This window comes from Bos javanicus, chromosome 3, assembly GCF_032452875.1.
Source record: "Bos javanicus breed banteng chromosome 3, ARS-OSU_banteng_1.0, whole genome shotgun sequence".
In the NCBI taxonomy this organism is placed as follows: domain Eukaryota; kingdom Metazoa; phylum Chordata; class Mammalia; order Artiodactyla; family Bovidae; genus Bos; species Bos javanicus.
The window spans coordinates 8134323-8151229 of record NC_083870.1 but is presented as its reverse complement, the minus strand read 5'-3'; the positions used below and the strand labels follow the sequence as shown (position 1 = coordinate 8151229).

Below are 16907 nucleotides of genomic sequence, written 5' to 3'. Positions count from 1 at the left end.
AGTGTGGGGAGAGTGAGGCAGGGAGCTTGGAGACGGACGTGGTGAAAGGTCTTGAAGAGGTGGTGCGGGCGGCTGCCAGCCGTGGGCTATTCCTTCCAAGTGCAATCCCTGAGCCCCCGGCTGGGTCCGGGTGAGGAAGCGAGCAAACACAAGAAAGGCGCCTGGACGCACGGGCGGCTGAGCCCGCAGGGCTTGGGGCCACGGAGGCTTGGCAGCAGGGCCTTTTCTGGGTGGGGTGGGGTGGGGCGGGGTGGTGGGCGTCTGCGTGGGAGAGGCAGCGGGCGGCAGGTAGCAGCCAGCGGTTGCAGGAGCGCTGCCTGGAGCGCCTTTCAGCCGGCAGACCTAGCTGGGCTCTGGGGCTGCACTGCGGGACCAAAAGGGGACGCTGTGGCTGCATGGGCCGGGAATCGAACCCGGGCCTCCCGCGTGGCAGGCGAGAATTCTACCACTGAACCACCCATGCACCGATGGCCAACGCCGCCCGACGCTGCCCCAGAGGCGCTGACCGCCACCCGCCCGGCACTGCTCACTGCTCACTGCTCGCCCGTCGGCATCTATCTGCTCCATCGGAGCAGGAGACGACGGTGGGGAGCGGGGAGAGGGGGCGACCTGAAAGCCAGGATCCGGGCACGTGCAGGACCACAGGGCGCGGCGCTCCCGGAGGGTTCCACTCGGCCCGTCGCGCGCCTTCTGCGCCGACCACGGCCGCCGCGACCCTGTCGGTGTCGCCCGAGGGGGCCGGGAGCCGACGCCTCCCGCCCGGCGCCGAGATCCCTGTCAGGTGCAGGCGCAGGCGCTGCGTGGTCGCTGCTGCCGCGCGCCGACGTTCCTCTCAGCGAACGCCGGGTCCCGACCCAAAGGCGTGTGAGCCCGGCTCGTGCGCTCTGGCGGACCGCGCGCCCGAGGTCCGGCTCTGACGGGGTGGTGGTGCTGGTGAGGAGGGGCCCTTTGGCAGAGCGGCTCCTGGCTCGGGGACTGCCGGCTGAGGCAGGGAGCGCGCTCTGGAAGGGCTTGGCTCCGGCCCGGGCAGCGGCTTCCCCCGGGAAGGCCGGGGGCGCCGGCCGGGCGCCGGTGGGCGGGCTGCACGGGCACGTAGGGCTTCTGCTCCCTCCCCAGAGGAGCACCCTTCCCGGGACGGACTGGTGCCAGGAAGACCGGTGTTCGCTGGCCAGCAGGAAGGCTGGGAGGCACGTGTCCCTGGCGGGCGGCAGGCAGGTGTGGCGCGGCCAAGGCCGCAAGGCGCAGAAGCGTCGAGGGCACGCAGCACCCCCTGGCGGGCAAGGCGGGGGCTCGGCCGCCTCGGTGTGACTGGGGAGCGCAGGCGGGCCGGCGGGGCGGGTGCGGAGGACAGGGTGCCGGCCGGAGGGAGAGCGGCCGGGGGCGGACGTGGAAGCAAGGCTGCGAGAGCGAGTTGGCCGTTCCCCGGCAGAAGTCGGAGCGCCGGCGACGCGAGGAGGCCTTGCCAGCCGCCGCGGGGCTGCGTGCTTCGGTGCGGCCGGGGGCGGGGCGGGGCCGTGGGAGTGGGAGGGTGGGCGAGGGTGGGCGAGGGGGAGGCGGGGAGGCAGGAAAACCAGCAGCTGCAGCTGCAGCCAGCTGGGGAGGAAAGATGCGCTGAGGAGGACTGAAGGTTCCTGGGGTGGGGGTGCAGGTGGCGGGAGGCGGCGCGTGTGTGGAGCAAGGCAGTGGCGCGGGGAGGACGGGCGCGTTTGTCCGGCGGGCCAAAAGGCTGGCTTGTCAGGAGTGGGATTCGAACCCACGCCTCCAGGGGAGACTGCGACCTGAACGCAGCGCCTTAGACCGCTCGGCCATCCTGACGGCGGGCCTGGCTGGGCGCGTGGCCGCTCGCCTGGCTGGGACCCGACGCGGCGCGAGCCCCGGCGCCCTTGGCGGGCCGCGCGCCGCGCCGCGCCGCGCTAGGCAGGCAGGCAGGCAGGCAGGCAGGCAGGCAGGCGGCCGTCCGGGGTGGGTGTCGACGGAGCCGGCGCGCGGCGGCCGGCCGAGGCGCCTGGCTCGGCGGCTGGCCGCGCCCCGGACCCAGCCGGGCCGTGGGCGGGCCGGCCCCTCCCCAGCCGCGCCTCTCCTGGCCCGACGCCGGCCGGCGCGCGCCCACCGTGTCCTCGCAGCCTCGCTTGCCTTCTCGGGCCCCCTTCTCCCGGCGGAATGCCCGCGTGGGAGGCAAGAGGCGGCGCGCCCTGGGGAGTGTCCAGTGCCGCGGGGGTCCGGGGCCCTGTCGGGGTGGCGGGCTGCCGCTGTGAGCGAGGCGGTGGGTTGGGTGCGCGGTTGGGTCGGGACCCGCGGTGGCCGGGGGCCCGTGCTGGGCAGGGGTCGCGTCGGCAGGCAGCCCGAGAGCCCGTGAGCGGCCGGGCGGTAGGACGGTCGCCGCCGTCCTCGTTAGTATAGTGGTGAGTATCCCCGCCTGTCACGCGGGAGACCGGGGTTCGATTCCCCGACGGGGAGGCCACACACCCTTTTTGGTGGCCGCGGTCGCTCTCTGTCCTGCCGCCAGGCCCCCAGAGGCCCTTCGTCTGGTCCCGCCGCCTTTGGGCGAGGCGCCAGGGCGCGGTGCGCGGCCTAGCCACCGTCGACCCCCTCTCCCCGTGCGGGCCTCCAGCCCGAGCCCTTTGTGGTCGCCGGGCGCACGGTCGCCACGGCCGAGCGAGGGCCTCCTTGGCCACCCCACGGCCTTGCCCGACCAGAGCCGGAGCTTGCGGCCCGCGGGGCCGCCCGGCCGCCCACGCACCCACTCCCACTGGCCGCCTCAGTGGGCTCCTAGGCTCGCGACGCCCCCGCCGTGCGGCTCGGCACAGCGCCGCGACGCGTGCAGGCAGCTGGGTCCCGTGTCCCCAAGTCGTCGTGGGAAGTGGGCGCGCCCAGCGCCCGGTGGAGAAGGGCTTTGGCCAGCTGGGTGCGGGAAGCTGCGTGCCCCGCGTTGCCCGCCGGAGGTGAGGGCGGAGGCGTTCGCGGGCCGCGGCGGGGAGCGAAGGGCCGCAGGGCCGCAAGGCCGTCGGGCCGGTGGACCACGGCAACGGCGTAGCGCCGACGCGCATGGGCGCCGCGCGGCTGCTGGTGGCGCCGACGGCGGCGCAGAGCCTCCGGCTGACGGGGCGTCGGGGCAGGGATGCGGAGGCGGTGGCGGCAGGGGCGGCAGGGGCGGCAGGGGCGGCGGCGGCGGCGGCGGCGGCGGCGGCTAGATTATGCTGGGGCGATCCCGGGGCCGGCGTCCGGCGGCCGCCCGGGCTGTGTAGCGTTGGTGGTATAGTGGTGAGCATAGCTGCCTTCCAAGCAGTTGACCCGGGTTCGATTCCCGGCCAACGCAGCGGGCCGACCTTTTGCTGAGCTGCACCGCCCTCCCGGCAGGGGCGATGGCGGGGGAGAGAGAGCTGGGAGCGGGGAGCCAGCCCGCTGGCCCGCGGCTTTTGGCGTGTGTGCGAGAAGCCGGCGGCGCGCGCAGTGTTTTGAGGGGGCTGAAAGCAAGACGGCACGCCAAGGCAGGAGGACTGACGCGGCCGGCGGGCGGCTGGACTTGCAAAGGCCGGGTGTGGGCGGCAAGGTGGCGCGGGCGGGTGGCATGGAGGCGCTGGGTTCAGCGGGAGCAGGCGAGGGCCTGGCCCCGACGCTCCCTGGTGGTCTAGTGGTTAGGATTCGGCGCTCTCACCGCCGCGGCCCGGGTTCGATTCCCGGTCAGGGAAGCCTTTCTTCTTCCTCTCCGGAGGCCTGCCACCTGCCGGGATCCTCGCCGGCGACCCTCCCACCTTTACCCTTTTAGCCTACGCAATGGCAACCCACTCCAGTCCTCCTGCCTGGAAAACCCCATGGACGGAGGAGCCTGGGAGGCTGCAGACCATGGGGTCGCTAAAAGTCCCATAGGACCGAGCGACTTCACTTTCACTTTTCACTTGCATGCATTGCAGAAGGAAATGGCAAGCCACTCCAGTGTTCTTGCCTGGAGAATCCCAGGGACGGGGGAGCCTGGTGGGCTGCCGTCTATGGGGTCGCACAGAGTCGGACAGGACTGACGCGACCTAGCAGCTCAGCACTGCGCCAGAGGCCCCCGGGACCCTGCACCTCCAGCCCAAGCACGATTCAGGCCACCTCCGCCGTCCCCCGGGGCAAACCTTTGTTGGCCGCGGTGGCAACCTCGCGCCGCTTTCACCACGACCGGCCTGAGGCCTCCCATCCCCCGCCTCCCTCCCTCCTGAGGGGCTGCGGCTGCTGGCCCTGGTGGCGGCGGTGATGCTCCTGGGCTTGTGCTGGTTCTCCTGCTGTGGGGGGCGGGGGGGGGGGCGGGGGGGTGGGGTGAGGAGGTGGGGTGGGATAGGGCGGGGTGGGGATAGGGGCGGGGGTAGGGGCGCGAGCTGTGGTGGTCGCCAGCGGGGGCCAGCAGCGGCAGGGGCGGTGGCCGCAGCCGAAGGTGAGCGAAGGGGCTGTGCCTCGGGGAGTGGGGGCCAGTGGCCACGGACACGCCTGCCTTCCCATGTCCCTCATGCCAGCCCCGTCTCTGGGCGGCTTGGCCACTGCGCGCCAGGTCCCGGGCTGGCTGTGACTCCCGTATGGTGCTGGTGTCTCCAAGAGGGTTCTGGTCTTGAGTGGGCTCTGAGAGGCGGACCACGGCGCCCGGGAGGCATCGGGATCAGTTCAGTCGCTCAGGGCACTGTAGCAGCCAGGCTTCCCTGTCCATCACCAACTCTCGAGGCTTGCTCAAACTCATGTCCGTCCAGTCGGGGATGCCATCCAAGCCTCTCGTCTTCTGTCGGGTCGTCCCGGTCTCCTCCTGCCTTCCATCAGGGTCTTTCCCCGTGAATCAGTTTTGCGGGTCGGGTGGCCAGAGGATTGGCGTTTCGGCTTCAGCCTCAGTCCTTCTAATGAATATTCAGGACTGATTTCCTCTAGGATGGACGGGATGGGTCTCCTCGCAGTCCAAGGGACTCTCAAGAGTCTTCTCCAACACCGCAGTCCAAAAGCATCAATTCTTCGGCACTCATCCTTCTTTATACTCCACCTCTCACATCTGTACGTGACCGCTGGAGAAACCGTAGCTTTCCCGAGACAGCCCCTCGTCACAGACCTCGTCTCTGCTTTGCGACATGCTGTCCAGGTTGGTCATAGCTTTTCTCCCAAGGAGCGAACGTCTTTTCATTTCGCCGGCGCGGCCGGCGTCTGCAGTGCTTTGGGGCAGCCCCCAAAATGAAGTCTTTCCCGCTTTCCGTTCTTTCCCCGTCTATTTGCCATGAAGTGATGGGACGGGATGCCATGATCTTAGTTGTCTGAATGTTGAGTTTGAAGCCAACGTTTTCACTCTCCTCTTTCACTTTCCTCAAGGGGCTCTTTAGTTCTTCTTCGCTGTCCCCGAGGCAAAGGGGTGAAGATGGATGTGGACCTGTGCCTCGAATCCCACCACCGCTTAGTGGAAGTGAGAGAGCTCGCAGATCCGGGCGGGGCGGGCCGGCCCGGCTGGGCAAAGCTAGCCCACCAGCCTGGAGGCGGCAGATGCGCTCGAGGCAGCGATGCCTGCCAGGGAGGACAACCCGACCGTCAGGGTGTTTCCCTTGCCTGACCACAGCTCTCAATCCTACCGGACTGAGGCAAGATTTCCCCAGGCCTCCCTCCCCCACTCGTAACCAAAGGTGGGCACTGGGGCGCGCGCACACCCACACCCACCCACCCACCCACCCACACACACACACACACACACCCACACACCCACCCACACACACACACACGCACAGCGCCCTGTTCCCCGCACCCCTCCCCTAGTTATGACGTCTACGAGTTTCCCATTCTCATCCAACTGTCTATCCAGGATCCACTCCATCCCTCTCGCCAACCTGTCATTGTCTTCCCCTAGGAACTCTCCCCGAGGGTAATCGCCCACCACAGTCTCCCCTTGGGCCAATCTCGAGGTCGTCTTTCCCCAAAGGGTTTCATTCCACGTCCGTTCAAGGACTGTGTCCTTCGGAGGGGAAGTGGACGGCCGACCAAGGGCACCAAAGTGCGGCGAGGGCGGCACACTCGGGTGGGATGGCGCCTGTCCCCTATGGGAAAGGAGCCCCCGTGGCCCGACGTGTGCTTGCCGTGGCCAAAGGAGGTTTCCTTGAGGCCCCTGCCGGGGCCGTGGGCATCAGCGTGCGTGGGGGAGACTATGGGACGAAGGTGCTTGGGGCCATGGCTGGTGGGCGCCCCACGTGGATCAGGGACCTGGGCAGAGCGATCATCGCAGGGAGAGGGGGCGGCGGCGAGCCGAGGGGCTGGCAGGCAGGCCCAGGGGTGCTTGGGTGGAGTCTTCCTGGAGGGCCAGCATGAAGGGATGGGTGGGGCTCGCGGGAACCTGGCCGAAAGATCGGCAGGCCACTGGAGCAGGCCCTCTGCAGGAGCATGGGCGCGGTGGCGAAGCCCTGCCAGGCCCATGTGAGAGGCTGGGACGGATCTGCGGGAGGTAGGGGTGGGCGTGGGGTCGGGGTGGGTCTGCGGAGCCGGAGGGAGGCCCGCACTGGTGAACCTCAGGGCAGGGCAGGCCAGGCCAGGGCAGGACGTGGGAGGGGTGGCCCGAGCTCCGGGGCGATGGTGGCGGGGCGGGGGGTGGGGGGGAGGCGGATGGGGCCGAGCCTGGAGTCTGGAGGGAAAGGCAGAGGGCAGGCCGTGACAGTGATGGGGCTGTGGCATGAGGAAGATGGTGGGGGAGCACTCCATTCATTTGGGCGGGGTAGCGGGTGAGCGGGCGAGCCACACTGGTGCGCGGTGCCGCAGGCTGCTCAGGCTCAGCGGTGGGCTGAGGACGCAGGCAAGCCAACGACAGAAACGGGGTGCCAGACGGGGGCCAGACCTGGTCCGAGATGGGTGGGCCCGCCGTACCGCCCCAGAGACCAAAGTCACCACTCATCAGGAGCAAATGTCCAGTCTCGGGTGTGACATGGCTGGGGGCACAGGGTGGGATGGGGGGTGGTGGTTGGGAGCTCCGGTGGCTGAGATTTCACGAGGACCAAGGAGAGCTCCCACGTGACCGAGCACAGCCGTCCCTCCAGGGTACACACCCGCAGAGGGCAAACCTCGGGGAGGTCTGAGGGTGCCCACACCGCCACGGACACGGCGACACTGTTTGCCATGGCCAAGACACGGAGCAAACCCCAGCGCCCATCCACACGTGGCGGGCCCGAGAAGAGGTGGCACAGATGTAGCATGGAACCATCACTCAGTCATAAAGAAATAAGTCCAGTGTTGCCACTTGTCACAAGCAATGATGGACCTAGAGACTCTTACACTTGGTGAAGCACGTCAGACCGCGTTGGACAAAGGCATGTGGAACGTGTGAAAGAATACAAAACGGAGCTATTTGCCGAGGAGAAACCCACTCACGCAGAAAGCCACCTCAGGGGAACGCCAGCGGAAAGGCAGCGCTGGAGGGATGCGTGTGCAGCTGGGACGAACAGATTCGCAGGACCCTGGATAAAGGGAGAAGCGCCAAGGTGATCCAGTTCAACACAGGGAATAAGCGTCAGTACCCTGGAATCCCCTCGAGTGGACAAGAATCTGAAAACATACATGAAATCCAAAATCTGTACACGGGAAACAGAAGCACTTTGCAGTCCACCGGAAACGAGCACAATATTGGAAACCCACTGTACTTGAGCAACAACCGTGACTCCGACACTGGAGTCGGCTTTGCAGAAGAAACGAAATCAACAGGCAAGTAAGTCGGCGGGAAACAGGCGCGCTGTCCCAATCCCACCCTGGGTACATACCCGTGAGAGCCGCAACTCTTCATTCGGAAAGACACGTGCAAACCCCACGGTCGTAGCAGCGCCGTTTGCCGAAGCCGAGACGTGGAGGAAACCCTAGTGCCCATCCCCAACGGCTCACCCACGTAGGTGCCATACCAGAGACAGGGAGAGAATGGGATGGCACTGAGCCATCCACGCGAGTCCAATAGTGTCACTGGCAGCAGCAGCGGAAGCTGGAGCTGCAGAATATTACCCTTGGTGAGGGAAGTCAAACAGGCAGGGTCACAGATGGGCGGAATCTTAAGTGTTGTACAAATTCACCCCTGTGGCAACCAGCGACAGACTCTCAGACTCGGGAAAGCAGCCTCGGGCTTCCCAAGGGCAGAGTCACGGACGGAGGGATGGATGAGGAGCCGGGCTCAACGGATGTACCGTACCAGTACTGCGTAGAAAGGAGAGGAGCAACAAGGAGACACGGGATACTACAGGGAATGAGATCCCATATCCTGTCACCACCTGTAACGGAAACCGATCTGAAACCCTCATCCTACACGCACAGGTGTGAATCACAACGTTGTACAGCAGACACGGGCACCAGGCTGTAGTTGTACACTTCCAGAACAACAACTGCCACTCCGGGGAAGTCAATCCGTCGAGGATCGGTCCAACAGTAGGACAAAGAAGAGCTCACATGATGATCCAGCAGACCCAATCCCGGCTACTCATCGGGAAAAGACAACACGCCCAATGGGAAGAGAGGCGGGCATCCCCCAGGGTCATCGCAGCCCTCGGTGCCGTAGCCGAGACGTGGGAAACGCTCACGTGCCCGTCGACCCGTGGCCGGCACGAGAAGGTGAGGCAAATACGTACCGTGGAATATGACGCAGCCGTCAAGTAGCAGCGGCCATCGCCATGGGCCGCAACGCCGCACGGACCCACAGAAGGGTCCGCTGACTGAAGTGAGTCGGGTAGAGAGGGACAAAGCTCTGTGGACTCGAACAACGAATACCAGTGAATCTATGTGCAAAGGGGAAACCGACCTGGAGACGGAGAGAACGTGCATAGGGCTAGCCAAGGGGAAAGGCAGGGGAGGGACGAAGTTGGAGTCGGATCAAGAGATAGGAAATACTGTACTTACAGTCGATGAGCAACAGAGCTTTCCTCTGTAGCATGACAACTGTATTCGTGTCTCGCCTTAACCTACACTGGAAAATCCCCTGGAAAAGAACAGGGGACTGAATCACTTTGCCGAGCACCTGAGACTAACCCAGGACTGTAAGGCAGTTCTCCTCGTGTTGGAAGAAGCAGAAGGAGGAGCAGGCCCTGGCCTGGGGTAGGGGGTGGGGGAGGCAGGCCAGTGCGCCAAATGCAAAGGCAGGTTCCTGGACAGCCTGGGATTTGGAATGGCTCAGGGAGGACCTGGGCGTTGGGGGGGGGGTGGTGTGCAAATGGTGGAGGTGGGGAGCCGGGTGGGGGTGGGATGGGGGTTGCGTTTGGGGAAGTAGGGGCACGGTGAGGGTGCAGGCTGAGGTGGTGGTGCTCTTGGGGCAGGGCTGATGCTGAGGTGAGGCGCGCAACAGGGTTTCAGGGGCATGGGGTGGTGTTTGGGGTGGTGTTTGAGGCGGTGAGGCCGTCCCTGTTGGAGACCCATTTCTGCCGAGGGACGGGAGCTGGTGGACTTCTTTGGAACTCCTCCTGCAAGACGCTGGTCCAGGGACCCTCCAGGCGAAAGGGAGGTATGCTTGCCAGATGTGGCAACATCCTTGCTCCTGGCTGTGCAAACGTAGTGTGATTGATTCTCGGAGTGTGGGGAGAGTGAGGCAGGGAGCTTGGAGACGGACGTGGTGAAAGGTCTTGAAGAGGTGGTGCGGGCGGCTGCCAGCCGTGGGCTATTCCTTCCAAGTGCAATCCCTGAGCCCCCGGCTGGGTCCGGGTGAGGAAGCGAGCAAACACAAGAAAGGCGCCTGGACGCACGGGCGGCTGAGCCCGCAGGGCTTGGGGCCACGGAGGCTTGGCAGCAGGGCCTTTTCTGGGTGGGGTGGGGTGGGGCGGGGTGGTGGGCGTCTGCGTGGGAGAGGCAGCGGGCGGCAGGTAGCAGCCAGCGGTTGCAGGAGCGCTGCCTGGAGCGCCTTTCAGCCGGCAGACCTAGCTGGGCTCTGGGGCTGCACTGCGGGACCAAAAGGGGACGCTGTGGCTGCATGGGCCGGGAATCGAACCCGGGCCTCCCGCGTGGCAGGCGAGAATTCTACCACTGAACCACCCATGCACCGATGGCCAACGCCGCCCGACGCTGCCCCAGAGGCGCTGACCGCCACCCGCCCGGCACTGCTCACTGCTCACTGCTCGCCCGTCGGCATCTATCTGCTCCATCGGAGCAGGAGACGACGGTGGGGAGCGGGGAGAGGGGGCGACCTGAAAGCCAGGATCCGGGCACGTGCAGGACCACAGGGCGCGGCGCTCCCGGAGGGTTCCACTCGGCCCGTCGCGCGCCTTCTGCGCCGACCACGGCCGCCGCGACCCTGTCGGTGTCGCCCGAGGGGGCCGGGAGCCGACGCCTCCCGCCCGGCGCCGAGATCCCTGTCAGGTGCAGGCGCAGGCGCTGCGTGGTCGCTGCTGCCGCGCGCCGACGTTCCTCTCAGCGAACGCCGGGTCCCGACCCAAAGGCGTGTGAGGCCGGCTCGTGCGCTCTGGCGGACCGCGCGCCCGAGGTCCGGCTCTGACGGGGTGGTGGTGCTGGTGAGGAGGGGCCCTTTGGCAGAGCGGCTCCTGGCTCGGGGACTGCCGGCTGAGGCAGGGAGCGCGCTCTGGAAGGGCTTGGCTCCGGCCCGGGCAGCGGCTTCCCCCGGGAAGGCCGGGGGCGCCGGCCGGGCGCCGGTGGGCGGGCTGCACGGGCACGTAGGGCTTCTGCTCCCTCCCCAGAGGAGCACCCTTCCCGGGACGGACTGGTGCCAGGAAGACCGGTGTTCGCTGGCCAGCAGGAAGGCTGGGAGGCACGTGTCCCTGGCGGGCGGCAGGCAGGTGTGGCGCGGCCAAGGCCGCAAGGCGCAGAAGCGTCGAGGGCACGCAGCACCCCCCTGGCGGGCAAGGCGGGGGCTCGGCCGCCTCGGTGTGACTGGGGAGCGCAGGCGGGCCGGCGGGGCGGGTGCGGAGGACAGGGTGCCGGCCGGAGGGAGAGCGGCCGGGGGCGGACGTGGAAGCAAGGCTGCGAGAGCGAGTTGGCCGTTCCCCGGCAGAAGTCGGAGCGCCGGCGACGCGAGGAGGCCTTGCCAGCCGCCGCGGGGCTGCGTGCTTCGGTGCGGCCGGGGGCGGGGCGGGGCCGTGGGAGTGGGAGGGTGGGCGAGGGTGGGCGAGGGGGAGGCGGGGAGGCAGGAAAACCAGCAGCTGCAGCTGCAGCCAGCTGGGGAGGAAAGATGCGCTGAGGAGGACTGAAGGTTCCTGGGGTGGGGGTGCAGGTGGCGGGAGGCGGCGCGTGTGTGGAGCAAGGCAGTGGCGCGGGGAGGACGGGCGCGTTTGTCCGGCGGGCCAAAAGGCTGGCTTGTCAGGAGTGGGATTCGAACCCACGCCTCCAGGGGAGACTGCGACCTGAACGCAGCGCCTTAGACCGCTCGGCCATCCTGACGGCGGGCCTGGCTGGGCGCGTGGCCGCTCGCCTGGCTGGGACCCGACGCGGCGCGAGCCCCGGCGCCCTTGGCGGGCCGCGCGCCGCGCCGCGCTAGGCAGGCAGGCAGGCAGGCAGGCAGGCAGGCAGGCAGGCGGCCGTCCGGGGTGGGTGTCGACGGAGCCGGCGCGCGGCGGCCGGCCGAGGCGCCTGGCTCGGCGGCTGGCCGCGCCCCGGACCCAGCCGGGCCGTGGGCGGGCCGGCCCCTCCCCAGCCGCGCCTCTCCTGGCCCGACGCCGGCCGGCGCGCGCCCACCGTGTCCTCGCAGCCTCGCTTGCCTTCTCGGGCCCCCTTCTCCCGGCGGAATGCCCGCGTGGGAGGCAAGAGGCGGCGCGCCCTGGGGAGTGTCCAGTGCCGCGGGGGTCCGGGGCCCTGTCGGGGTGGCGGGCTGCCGCTGTGAGCGAGGCGGTGGGTTGGGTGCGCGGTTGGGTCGGGACCCGCGGTGGCCGGGGGCCCGTGCTGGGCAGGGGTCGCGTCGGCAGGCAGCCCGAGAGCCCGTGAGCGGCCGGGCGGTAGGACGGTCGCCGCCGTCCTCGTTAGTATAGTGGTGAGTATCCCCGCCTGTCACGCGGGAGACCGGGGTTCGATTCCCCGACGGGGAGGCCACACACCCTTTTTGGTGGCCGCGGTCGCTCTCTGTCCTGCCGCCAGGCCCCCAGAGGCCCTTCGTCTGGTCCCGCCGCCTTTGGGCGAGGCGCCAGGGCGCGGTGCGCGGCCTAGCCACCGTCGACCCCCTCTCCCCGTGCGGGCCTCCAGCCCGAGCCCTTTGTGGTCGCCGGGCGCACGGTCGCCACGGCCGAGCGAGGGCCTCCTTGGCCACCCCACGGCCTTGCCCGACCAGAGCCGGAGCTTGCGGCCCGCGGGGCCGCCCGGCCGCCCACGCACCCACTCCCACTGGCCGCCTCAGTGGGCTCCTAGGCTCGCGACGCCCCCGCCGTGCGGCTCGGCACAGCGCCGCGACGCGTGCAGGCAGCTGGGTCCCGTGTCCCCAAGTCGTCGTGGGAAGTGGGCGCGCCCAGCGCCCGGTGGAGAAGGGCTTTGGCCAGCTGGGTGCGGGAAGCTGCGTGCCCCGCGTTGCCCGCCGGAGGTGAGGGCGGAGGCGTTCGCGGGCCGCGGCGGGGAGCGAAGGGCCGCAGGGCCGCAAGGCCGTCGGGCCGGTGGACCACGGCAACGGCGTAGCGCCGACGCGCATGGGGCGCCGCGCGGCTGCTGGTGGCGCCGACGGCGGCGCAGAGCCTCCGGCTGACGGGGCGTCGGGGCAGGGATGCGGAGGCGGTGGCGGCAGGGGCGGCAGGGGCGGCAGGGGCGGCGGCGGCGGCGGCGGCGGCGGCTAGATTATGCTGGGGCGATCCCGGGGCCGGCGTCCGGCGGCCGCCCGGGCTGTGTAGCGTTGGTGGTATAGTGGTGAGCATAGCTGCCTTCCAAGCAGTTGACCCGGGTTCGATTCCCGGCCAACGCAGCGGGCCGACCTTTTGCTGAGCTGCACCGCCCTCCCGGCAGGGGCGATGGCGGGGGAGAGAGAGCTGGGAGCGGGGAGCCAGCCCGCTGGCCCGCGGCTTTTGGCGTGTGTGCGAGAAGCCGGCGGCGCGCGCAGTGTTTTGAGGGGGCTGAAAGCAAGACGGCACGCCAAGGCAGGAGGACTGACGCGGCCGGCGGGCGGCTGGACTTGCAAAGGCCGGGTGTGGGCGGCAAGGTGGCGCGGGCGGGTGGCATGGAGGCGCTGGGTTCAGCGGGAGCAGGCGAGGGCCTGGCCCCGACGCTCCCTGGTGGTCTAGTGGTTAGGATTCGGCGCTCTCACCGCCGCGGCCCGGGTTCGATTCCCGGTCAGGGAAGCCTTTCTTCTTCCTCTCCGGAGGCCTGCCACCTGCCGGGATCCTCGCCGGCGACCCTCCCACCTTTACCCTTTTAGCCTACGCAATGGCAACCCACTCCAGTCCTCCTGCCTGGAAAACCCCATGGACGGAGGAGCCTGGGAGGCTGCAGACCATGGGGTCGCTAAAAGTCCCATAGGACCGAGCGACTTCACTTTCACTTTTCACTTGCATGCATTGCAGAAGGAAATGGCAAGCCACTCCAGTGTTCTTGCCTGGAGAATCCCAGGGACGGGGGAGCCTGGTGGGCTGCCGTCTATGGGGTCGCACAGAGTCGGACAGGACTGACGCGACCTAGCAGCTCAGCACTGCGCCAGAGGCCCCCGGGACCCTGCACCTCCAGCCCAAGCACGATTCAGGCCACCTCCGCCGTCCCCCGGGGCAAACCTTTGTTGGCCGCAGTGGCAACCTCGCGCCGCTTTCACCACGACCGGCCTGAGGCCTCCCATCCCCCGCCTCCCTCCCTCCTGAGGGGCTGCGGCTGCTGGCCCTGGTGGCGGCGGTGATGCTCCTGGGCTTGTGCTGGTTCTCCTGCTGTGGGGGGCGGGGGGGGGGCGCGGGGGGGTGGGGTGAGGAGGTGGGGTGGGATAGGGCGGGGTGGGGATAGGGGCGGGGGTAGGGGCGCGAGCTGTGGTGGTCGCCAGCGGGGGCCAGCAGCGGCAGGGGCGGTGGCCGCAGCCGAAGGTGAGCGAAGGGGCTGTGCCTCGGGGAGTGGGGGCCAGTGGCCACGGACACGCCTGCCTTCCCATGTCCCTCATGCCAGCCCCGTCTCTGGGCGGCTTGGCCACTGCGCGCCAGGTCCCGGGCTGGCTGTGACTCCCGTATGGTGCTGGTGTCTCCAAGAGGGTTCTGGTCTTGAGTGGGCTCTGAGAGGCGGACCACGGCGCCCGGGAGGCATCGGGATCAGTTCAGTCGCTCAGGGCACTGTAGCAGCCAGGCTTCCCTGTCCATCACCAACTCTCGAGGCTTGCTCAAACTCATGTCCGTCCAGTCGGGGATGCCATCCAAGCCTCTCGTCTTCTGTCGGGTCGTCCCGGTCTCCTCCTGCCTTCCATCAGGGTCTTTCCCCGTGAATCAGTTTTGCGGGTCGGGTGGCCAGAGGATTGGCGTTTCGGCTTCAGCCTCAGTCCTTCTAATGAATATTCAGGACTGATTTCCTCTAGGATGGACGGGATGGGTCTCCTCGCAGTCCAAGGGACTCTCAAGAGTCTTCTCCAACACCGCAGTCCAAAAGCATCAATTCTTCGGCACTCATCCTTCTTTATACTCCACCTCTCACATCTGTACGTGACCGCTGGAGAAACCGTAGCTTTCCCGAGACAGCCCCTCGTCACAGACCTCGTCTCTGCTTTGCGACATGCTGTCCAGGTTGGTCATAGCTTTTCTCCCAAGGAGCGAACGTCTTTTCATTTCGCCGGCGCGGCCGGCGTCTGCAGTGCTTTGGGGCAGCCCCCCAAAATGAAGTCTTTCCCGCTTTCCGTTCTTTCCCCGTCTATTTGCCATGAAGTGATGGGACGGGATGCCATGATCTTAGTTGTCTGAATGTTGAGTTTGAAGCCAACGTTTTCACTCTCCTCTTTCACTTTCCTCAAGGGGCTCTTTAGTTCTTCTTCGCTGTCCCCGAGGCAAAGGGGTGAAGATGGATGTGGACCTGTGCCTCGAATCCCACCACCGCTTAGTGGAAGTGAGAGAGCTCGCAGATCCGGGCGGGGCGGGCCGGCCCGGCTGGGCAAAGCTAGCCCACCAGCCTGGAGGCGGCAGATGCGCTCGAGGCAGCGATGCCTGCCAGGGAGGACAACCCGACCGTCAGGGTGTTTCCCTTGCCTGACCACAGCTCTCAATCCTACCGGACTGAGGCAAGATTTCCCCAGGCCTCCCTCCCCCACTCGTAACCAAAGGTGGGCACTGGGGCGCGCGCACACCCACACCCACCCACCCACCCACCCACACACACACACACACACACACCACACCCACCCACACACACACACACGCACAGCGCCCTGTTCCCCGCACCCCTCCCCTAGTTATGACGTCTACGAGTTTCCCATTCTCATCCAACTGTCTATCCAGGATCCACTCCATCCCTCTCGCCAACCTGTCATTGTCTTCCCCTAGGAACTCTCCCCGAGGGTAATCGCCCACCACAGTCTCCCCTTGGGCCAATCTCGAGGTCGTCTTTCCCCAAAGGGTTTCATTCCACGTCCGTTCAAGGACTGTGTCCTTCGGAGGGGAAGTGGACGGCCGACCAAGGGCACCAAAGTGCGGCGAGGGCGGCACACTCGGGTGGGATGGCGCCTGTCCCCTGTGGGAAAGGAGCCCCCGTGGCCCGACGTGTGCTTGCCGTGGCCAAAGGAGGTTTCCTTGAGGCCCCTGCCGGGGCCGTGGGCATCAGCGTGCGTGGGGGAGACTATGGGACGAAGGTGCTTGGGGCCATGGCTGGTGGGCGCCCCACGTGGATCAGGGACCTGGGCAGAGCGATCACCGCAGGGAGAGGGGGCGGCGGCGAGCCGAGGGGCTGGCAGGCAGGCCCAGGGGTGCTTGGGTGGAGTCTTCCTGGAGGGCCAGCATGAAGGGATGGGTGGGGCTCGAGGGAACCTGGCCGAAAGATCGGCAGGCCACTGGAGCAGGCCCTCTGCAGGAGCATGGGCGCGGTGGCGAAGCCCTGCCAGGCCCATGTGAGAGGCTGGGACGGATCTGCGGGAGGTAGGGGTGGGCGTGGGGTCGGGGTGGGTCTGCGGAGCCGGAGGGAGGCCCGCACTGGTGAACCTCAGGGCAGGGCAGGCCAGGCCAGGGCAGGACGTGGGAGGGGTGGCCCGAGCTCCGGGGCGATGGTGGCGGGGCGGGGGGTGGGGGGGAGGCGGATGGGGCCGAGCCTGGAGTCTGGAGGGAAAGGCAGAGGGCAGGCCGTGACAGTGATGGGGCTGTGGCATGAGGAAGATGGTGGGGGAGCACTCCATTCATTTGGGCGGGGTAGCGGGTGAGCGGGCGAGCCACACTGGTGCGCGGTGCCGCAGGCTGCTCAGGCTCAGCGGTGGGCTGAGGACGCAGGCAAGCCAACGACAGAAACGGGGTGCCAGACGGGGGCCAGACCTGGTCCGAGATGGGTGGGCCCGCCGTACCGCCCCAGAGACCAAAGTCACCACTCATCAGGAGCAAATGTCCAGTCTCGGGTGTGACATGGCTGGGGGCACAGGGTGGGATGGGGGGTGGTGGTTGGGAGCTCCGGTGGCTGAGATTTCACGAGGACCAAGGAGAGCTCCCACGTGACCGAGCACAGCCGTCCCTCCAGGGTACACACCCGCAGAGGGCAAACCTCGGGGAGGCCTGAGGGTGCCCACACCGCCACGGACACGGCGACACTGTTTGCCATGGCCAAGACACGGAGCAAACCCCAGCGCCCATCCACACGTGGCGGGCCCGAGAAGAGGTGGCACAGATGTAGCATGGAACCATCACTCAGTCATAAAGAAATAAGTCCAGTGTTGCCACTTGTCACAAGCAATGATGGACCTAGAGACTCTTACACTTGGTGAAGCACGTCAGACCGCGTTGGACAAAGGCATGTGGAACGTGTGAAAGAATACAAAACGGAGCTATTTGCCGAGGAGAAACCCACTCACGCAGAAAGCCACCTCAGGGGAACGCCAGCGGAAAGGCAGC

The 16907-nt window shown here is 67.6% G+C and overlaps 10 non-coding genes across 10 annotated transcripts; 6 read left to right on the top strand and 4 right to left on the bottom strand.

Annotated features, from left to right (window-relative positions):
* Positions 1–392: 392 nt before the first annotated feature.
* Positions 393–463, bottom strand: TRNAG-GCC (transfer RNA glycine (anticodon GCC)). Its single transcript has one exon. It is a non-coding gene; the product is annotated as a tRNA-Gly (tRNA).
* A 1269-nt stretch (positions 464–1732) lies between these two features.
* On the bottom strand, positions 1733–1815 carry TRNAL-CAG (transfer RNA leucine (anticodon CAG)). The gene has a single exon. It is a non-coding gene; the product is annotated as a tRNA-Leu (tRNA).
* Positions 1816–2385: 570 nt separating this feature from the next.
* Positions 2386–2457, top strand: TRNAD-GUC (transfer RNA aspartic acid (anticodon GUC)). The gene has a single exon. It is a non-coding gene; the product is annotated as a tRNA-Asp (tRNA).
* A 787-nt stretch (positions 2458–3244) lies between these two features.
* TRNAG-UCC (transfer RNA glycine (anticodon UCC)) lies at positions 3245–3316 on the top strand. The gene has a single exon. It is a non-coding gene; the product is annotated as a tRNA-Gly (tRNA).
* Positions 3317–3617: 301 nt separating this feature from the next.
* On the top strand, positions 3618–3689 carry TRNAE-CUC (transfer RNA glutamic acid (anticodon CUC)). The gene has a single exon. It is a non-coding gene; the product is annotated as a tRNA-Glu (tRNA).
* A 6221-nt stretch (positions 3690–9910) lies between these two features.
* TRNAG-GCC (transfer RNA glycine (anticodon GCC)) lies at positions 9911–9981 on the bottom strand. Its single transcript has one exon. It is a non-coding gene; the product is annotated as a tRNA-Gly (tRNA).
* Positions 9982–11251: 1270 nt separating this feature from the next.
* TRNAL-CAG (transfer RNA leucine (anticodon CAG)) lies at positions 11252–11334 on the bottom strand. The gene has a single exon. It is a non-coding gene; the product is annotated as a tRNA-Leu (tRNA).
* Positions 11335–11903: 569 nt separating this feature from the next.
* TRNAD-GUC (transfer RNA aspartic acid (anticodon GUC)) lies at positions 11904–11975 on the top strand. Its single transcript has one exon. It is a non-coding gene; the product is annotated as a tRNA-Asp (tRNA).
* A 785-nt stretch (positions 11976–12760) lies between these two features.
* Positions 12761–12832, top strand: TRNAG-UCC (transfer RNA glycine (anticodon UCC)). Its single transcript has one exon. It is a non-coding gene; the product is annotated as a tRNA-Gly (tRNA).
* Positions 12833–13133: 301 nt separating this feature from the next.
* Positions 13134–13205, top strand: TRNAE-CUC (transfer RNA glutamic acid (anticodon CUC)). The gene has a single exon. It is a non-coding gene; the product is annotated as a tRNA-Glu (tRNA).
* Positions 13206–16907: the final 3702 nt, after the last annotated feature.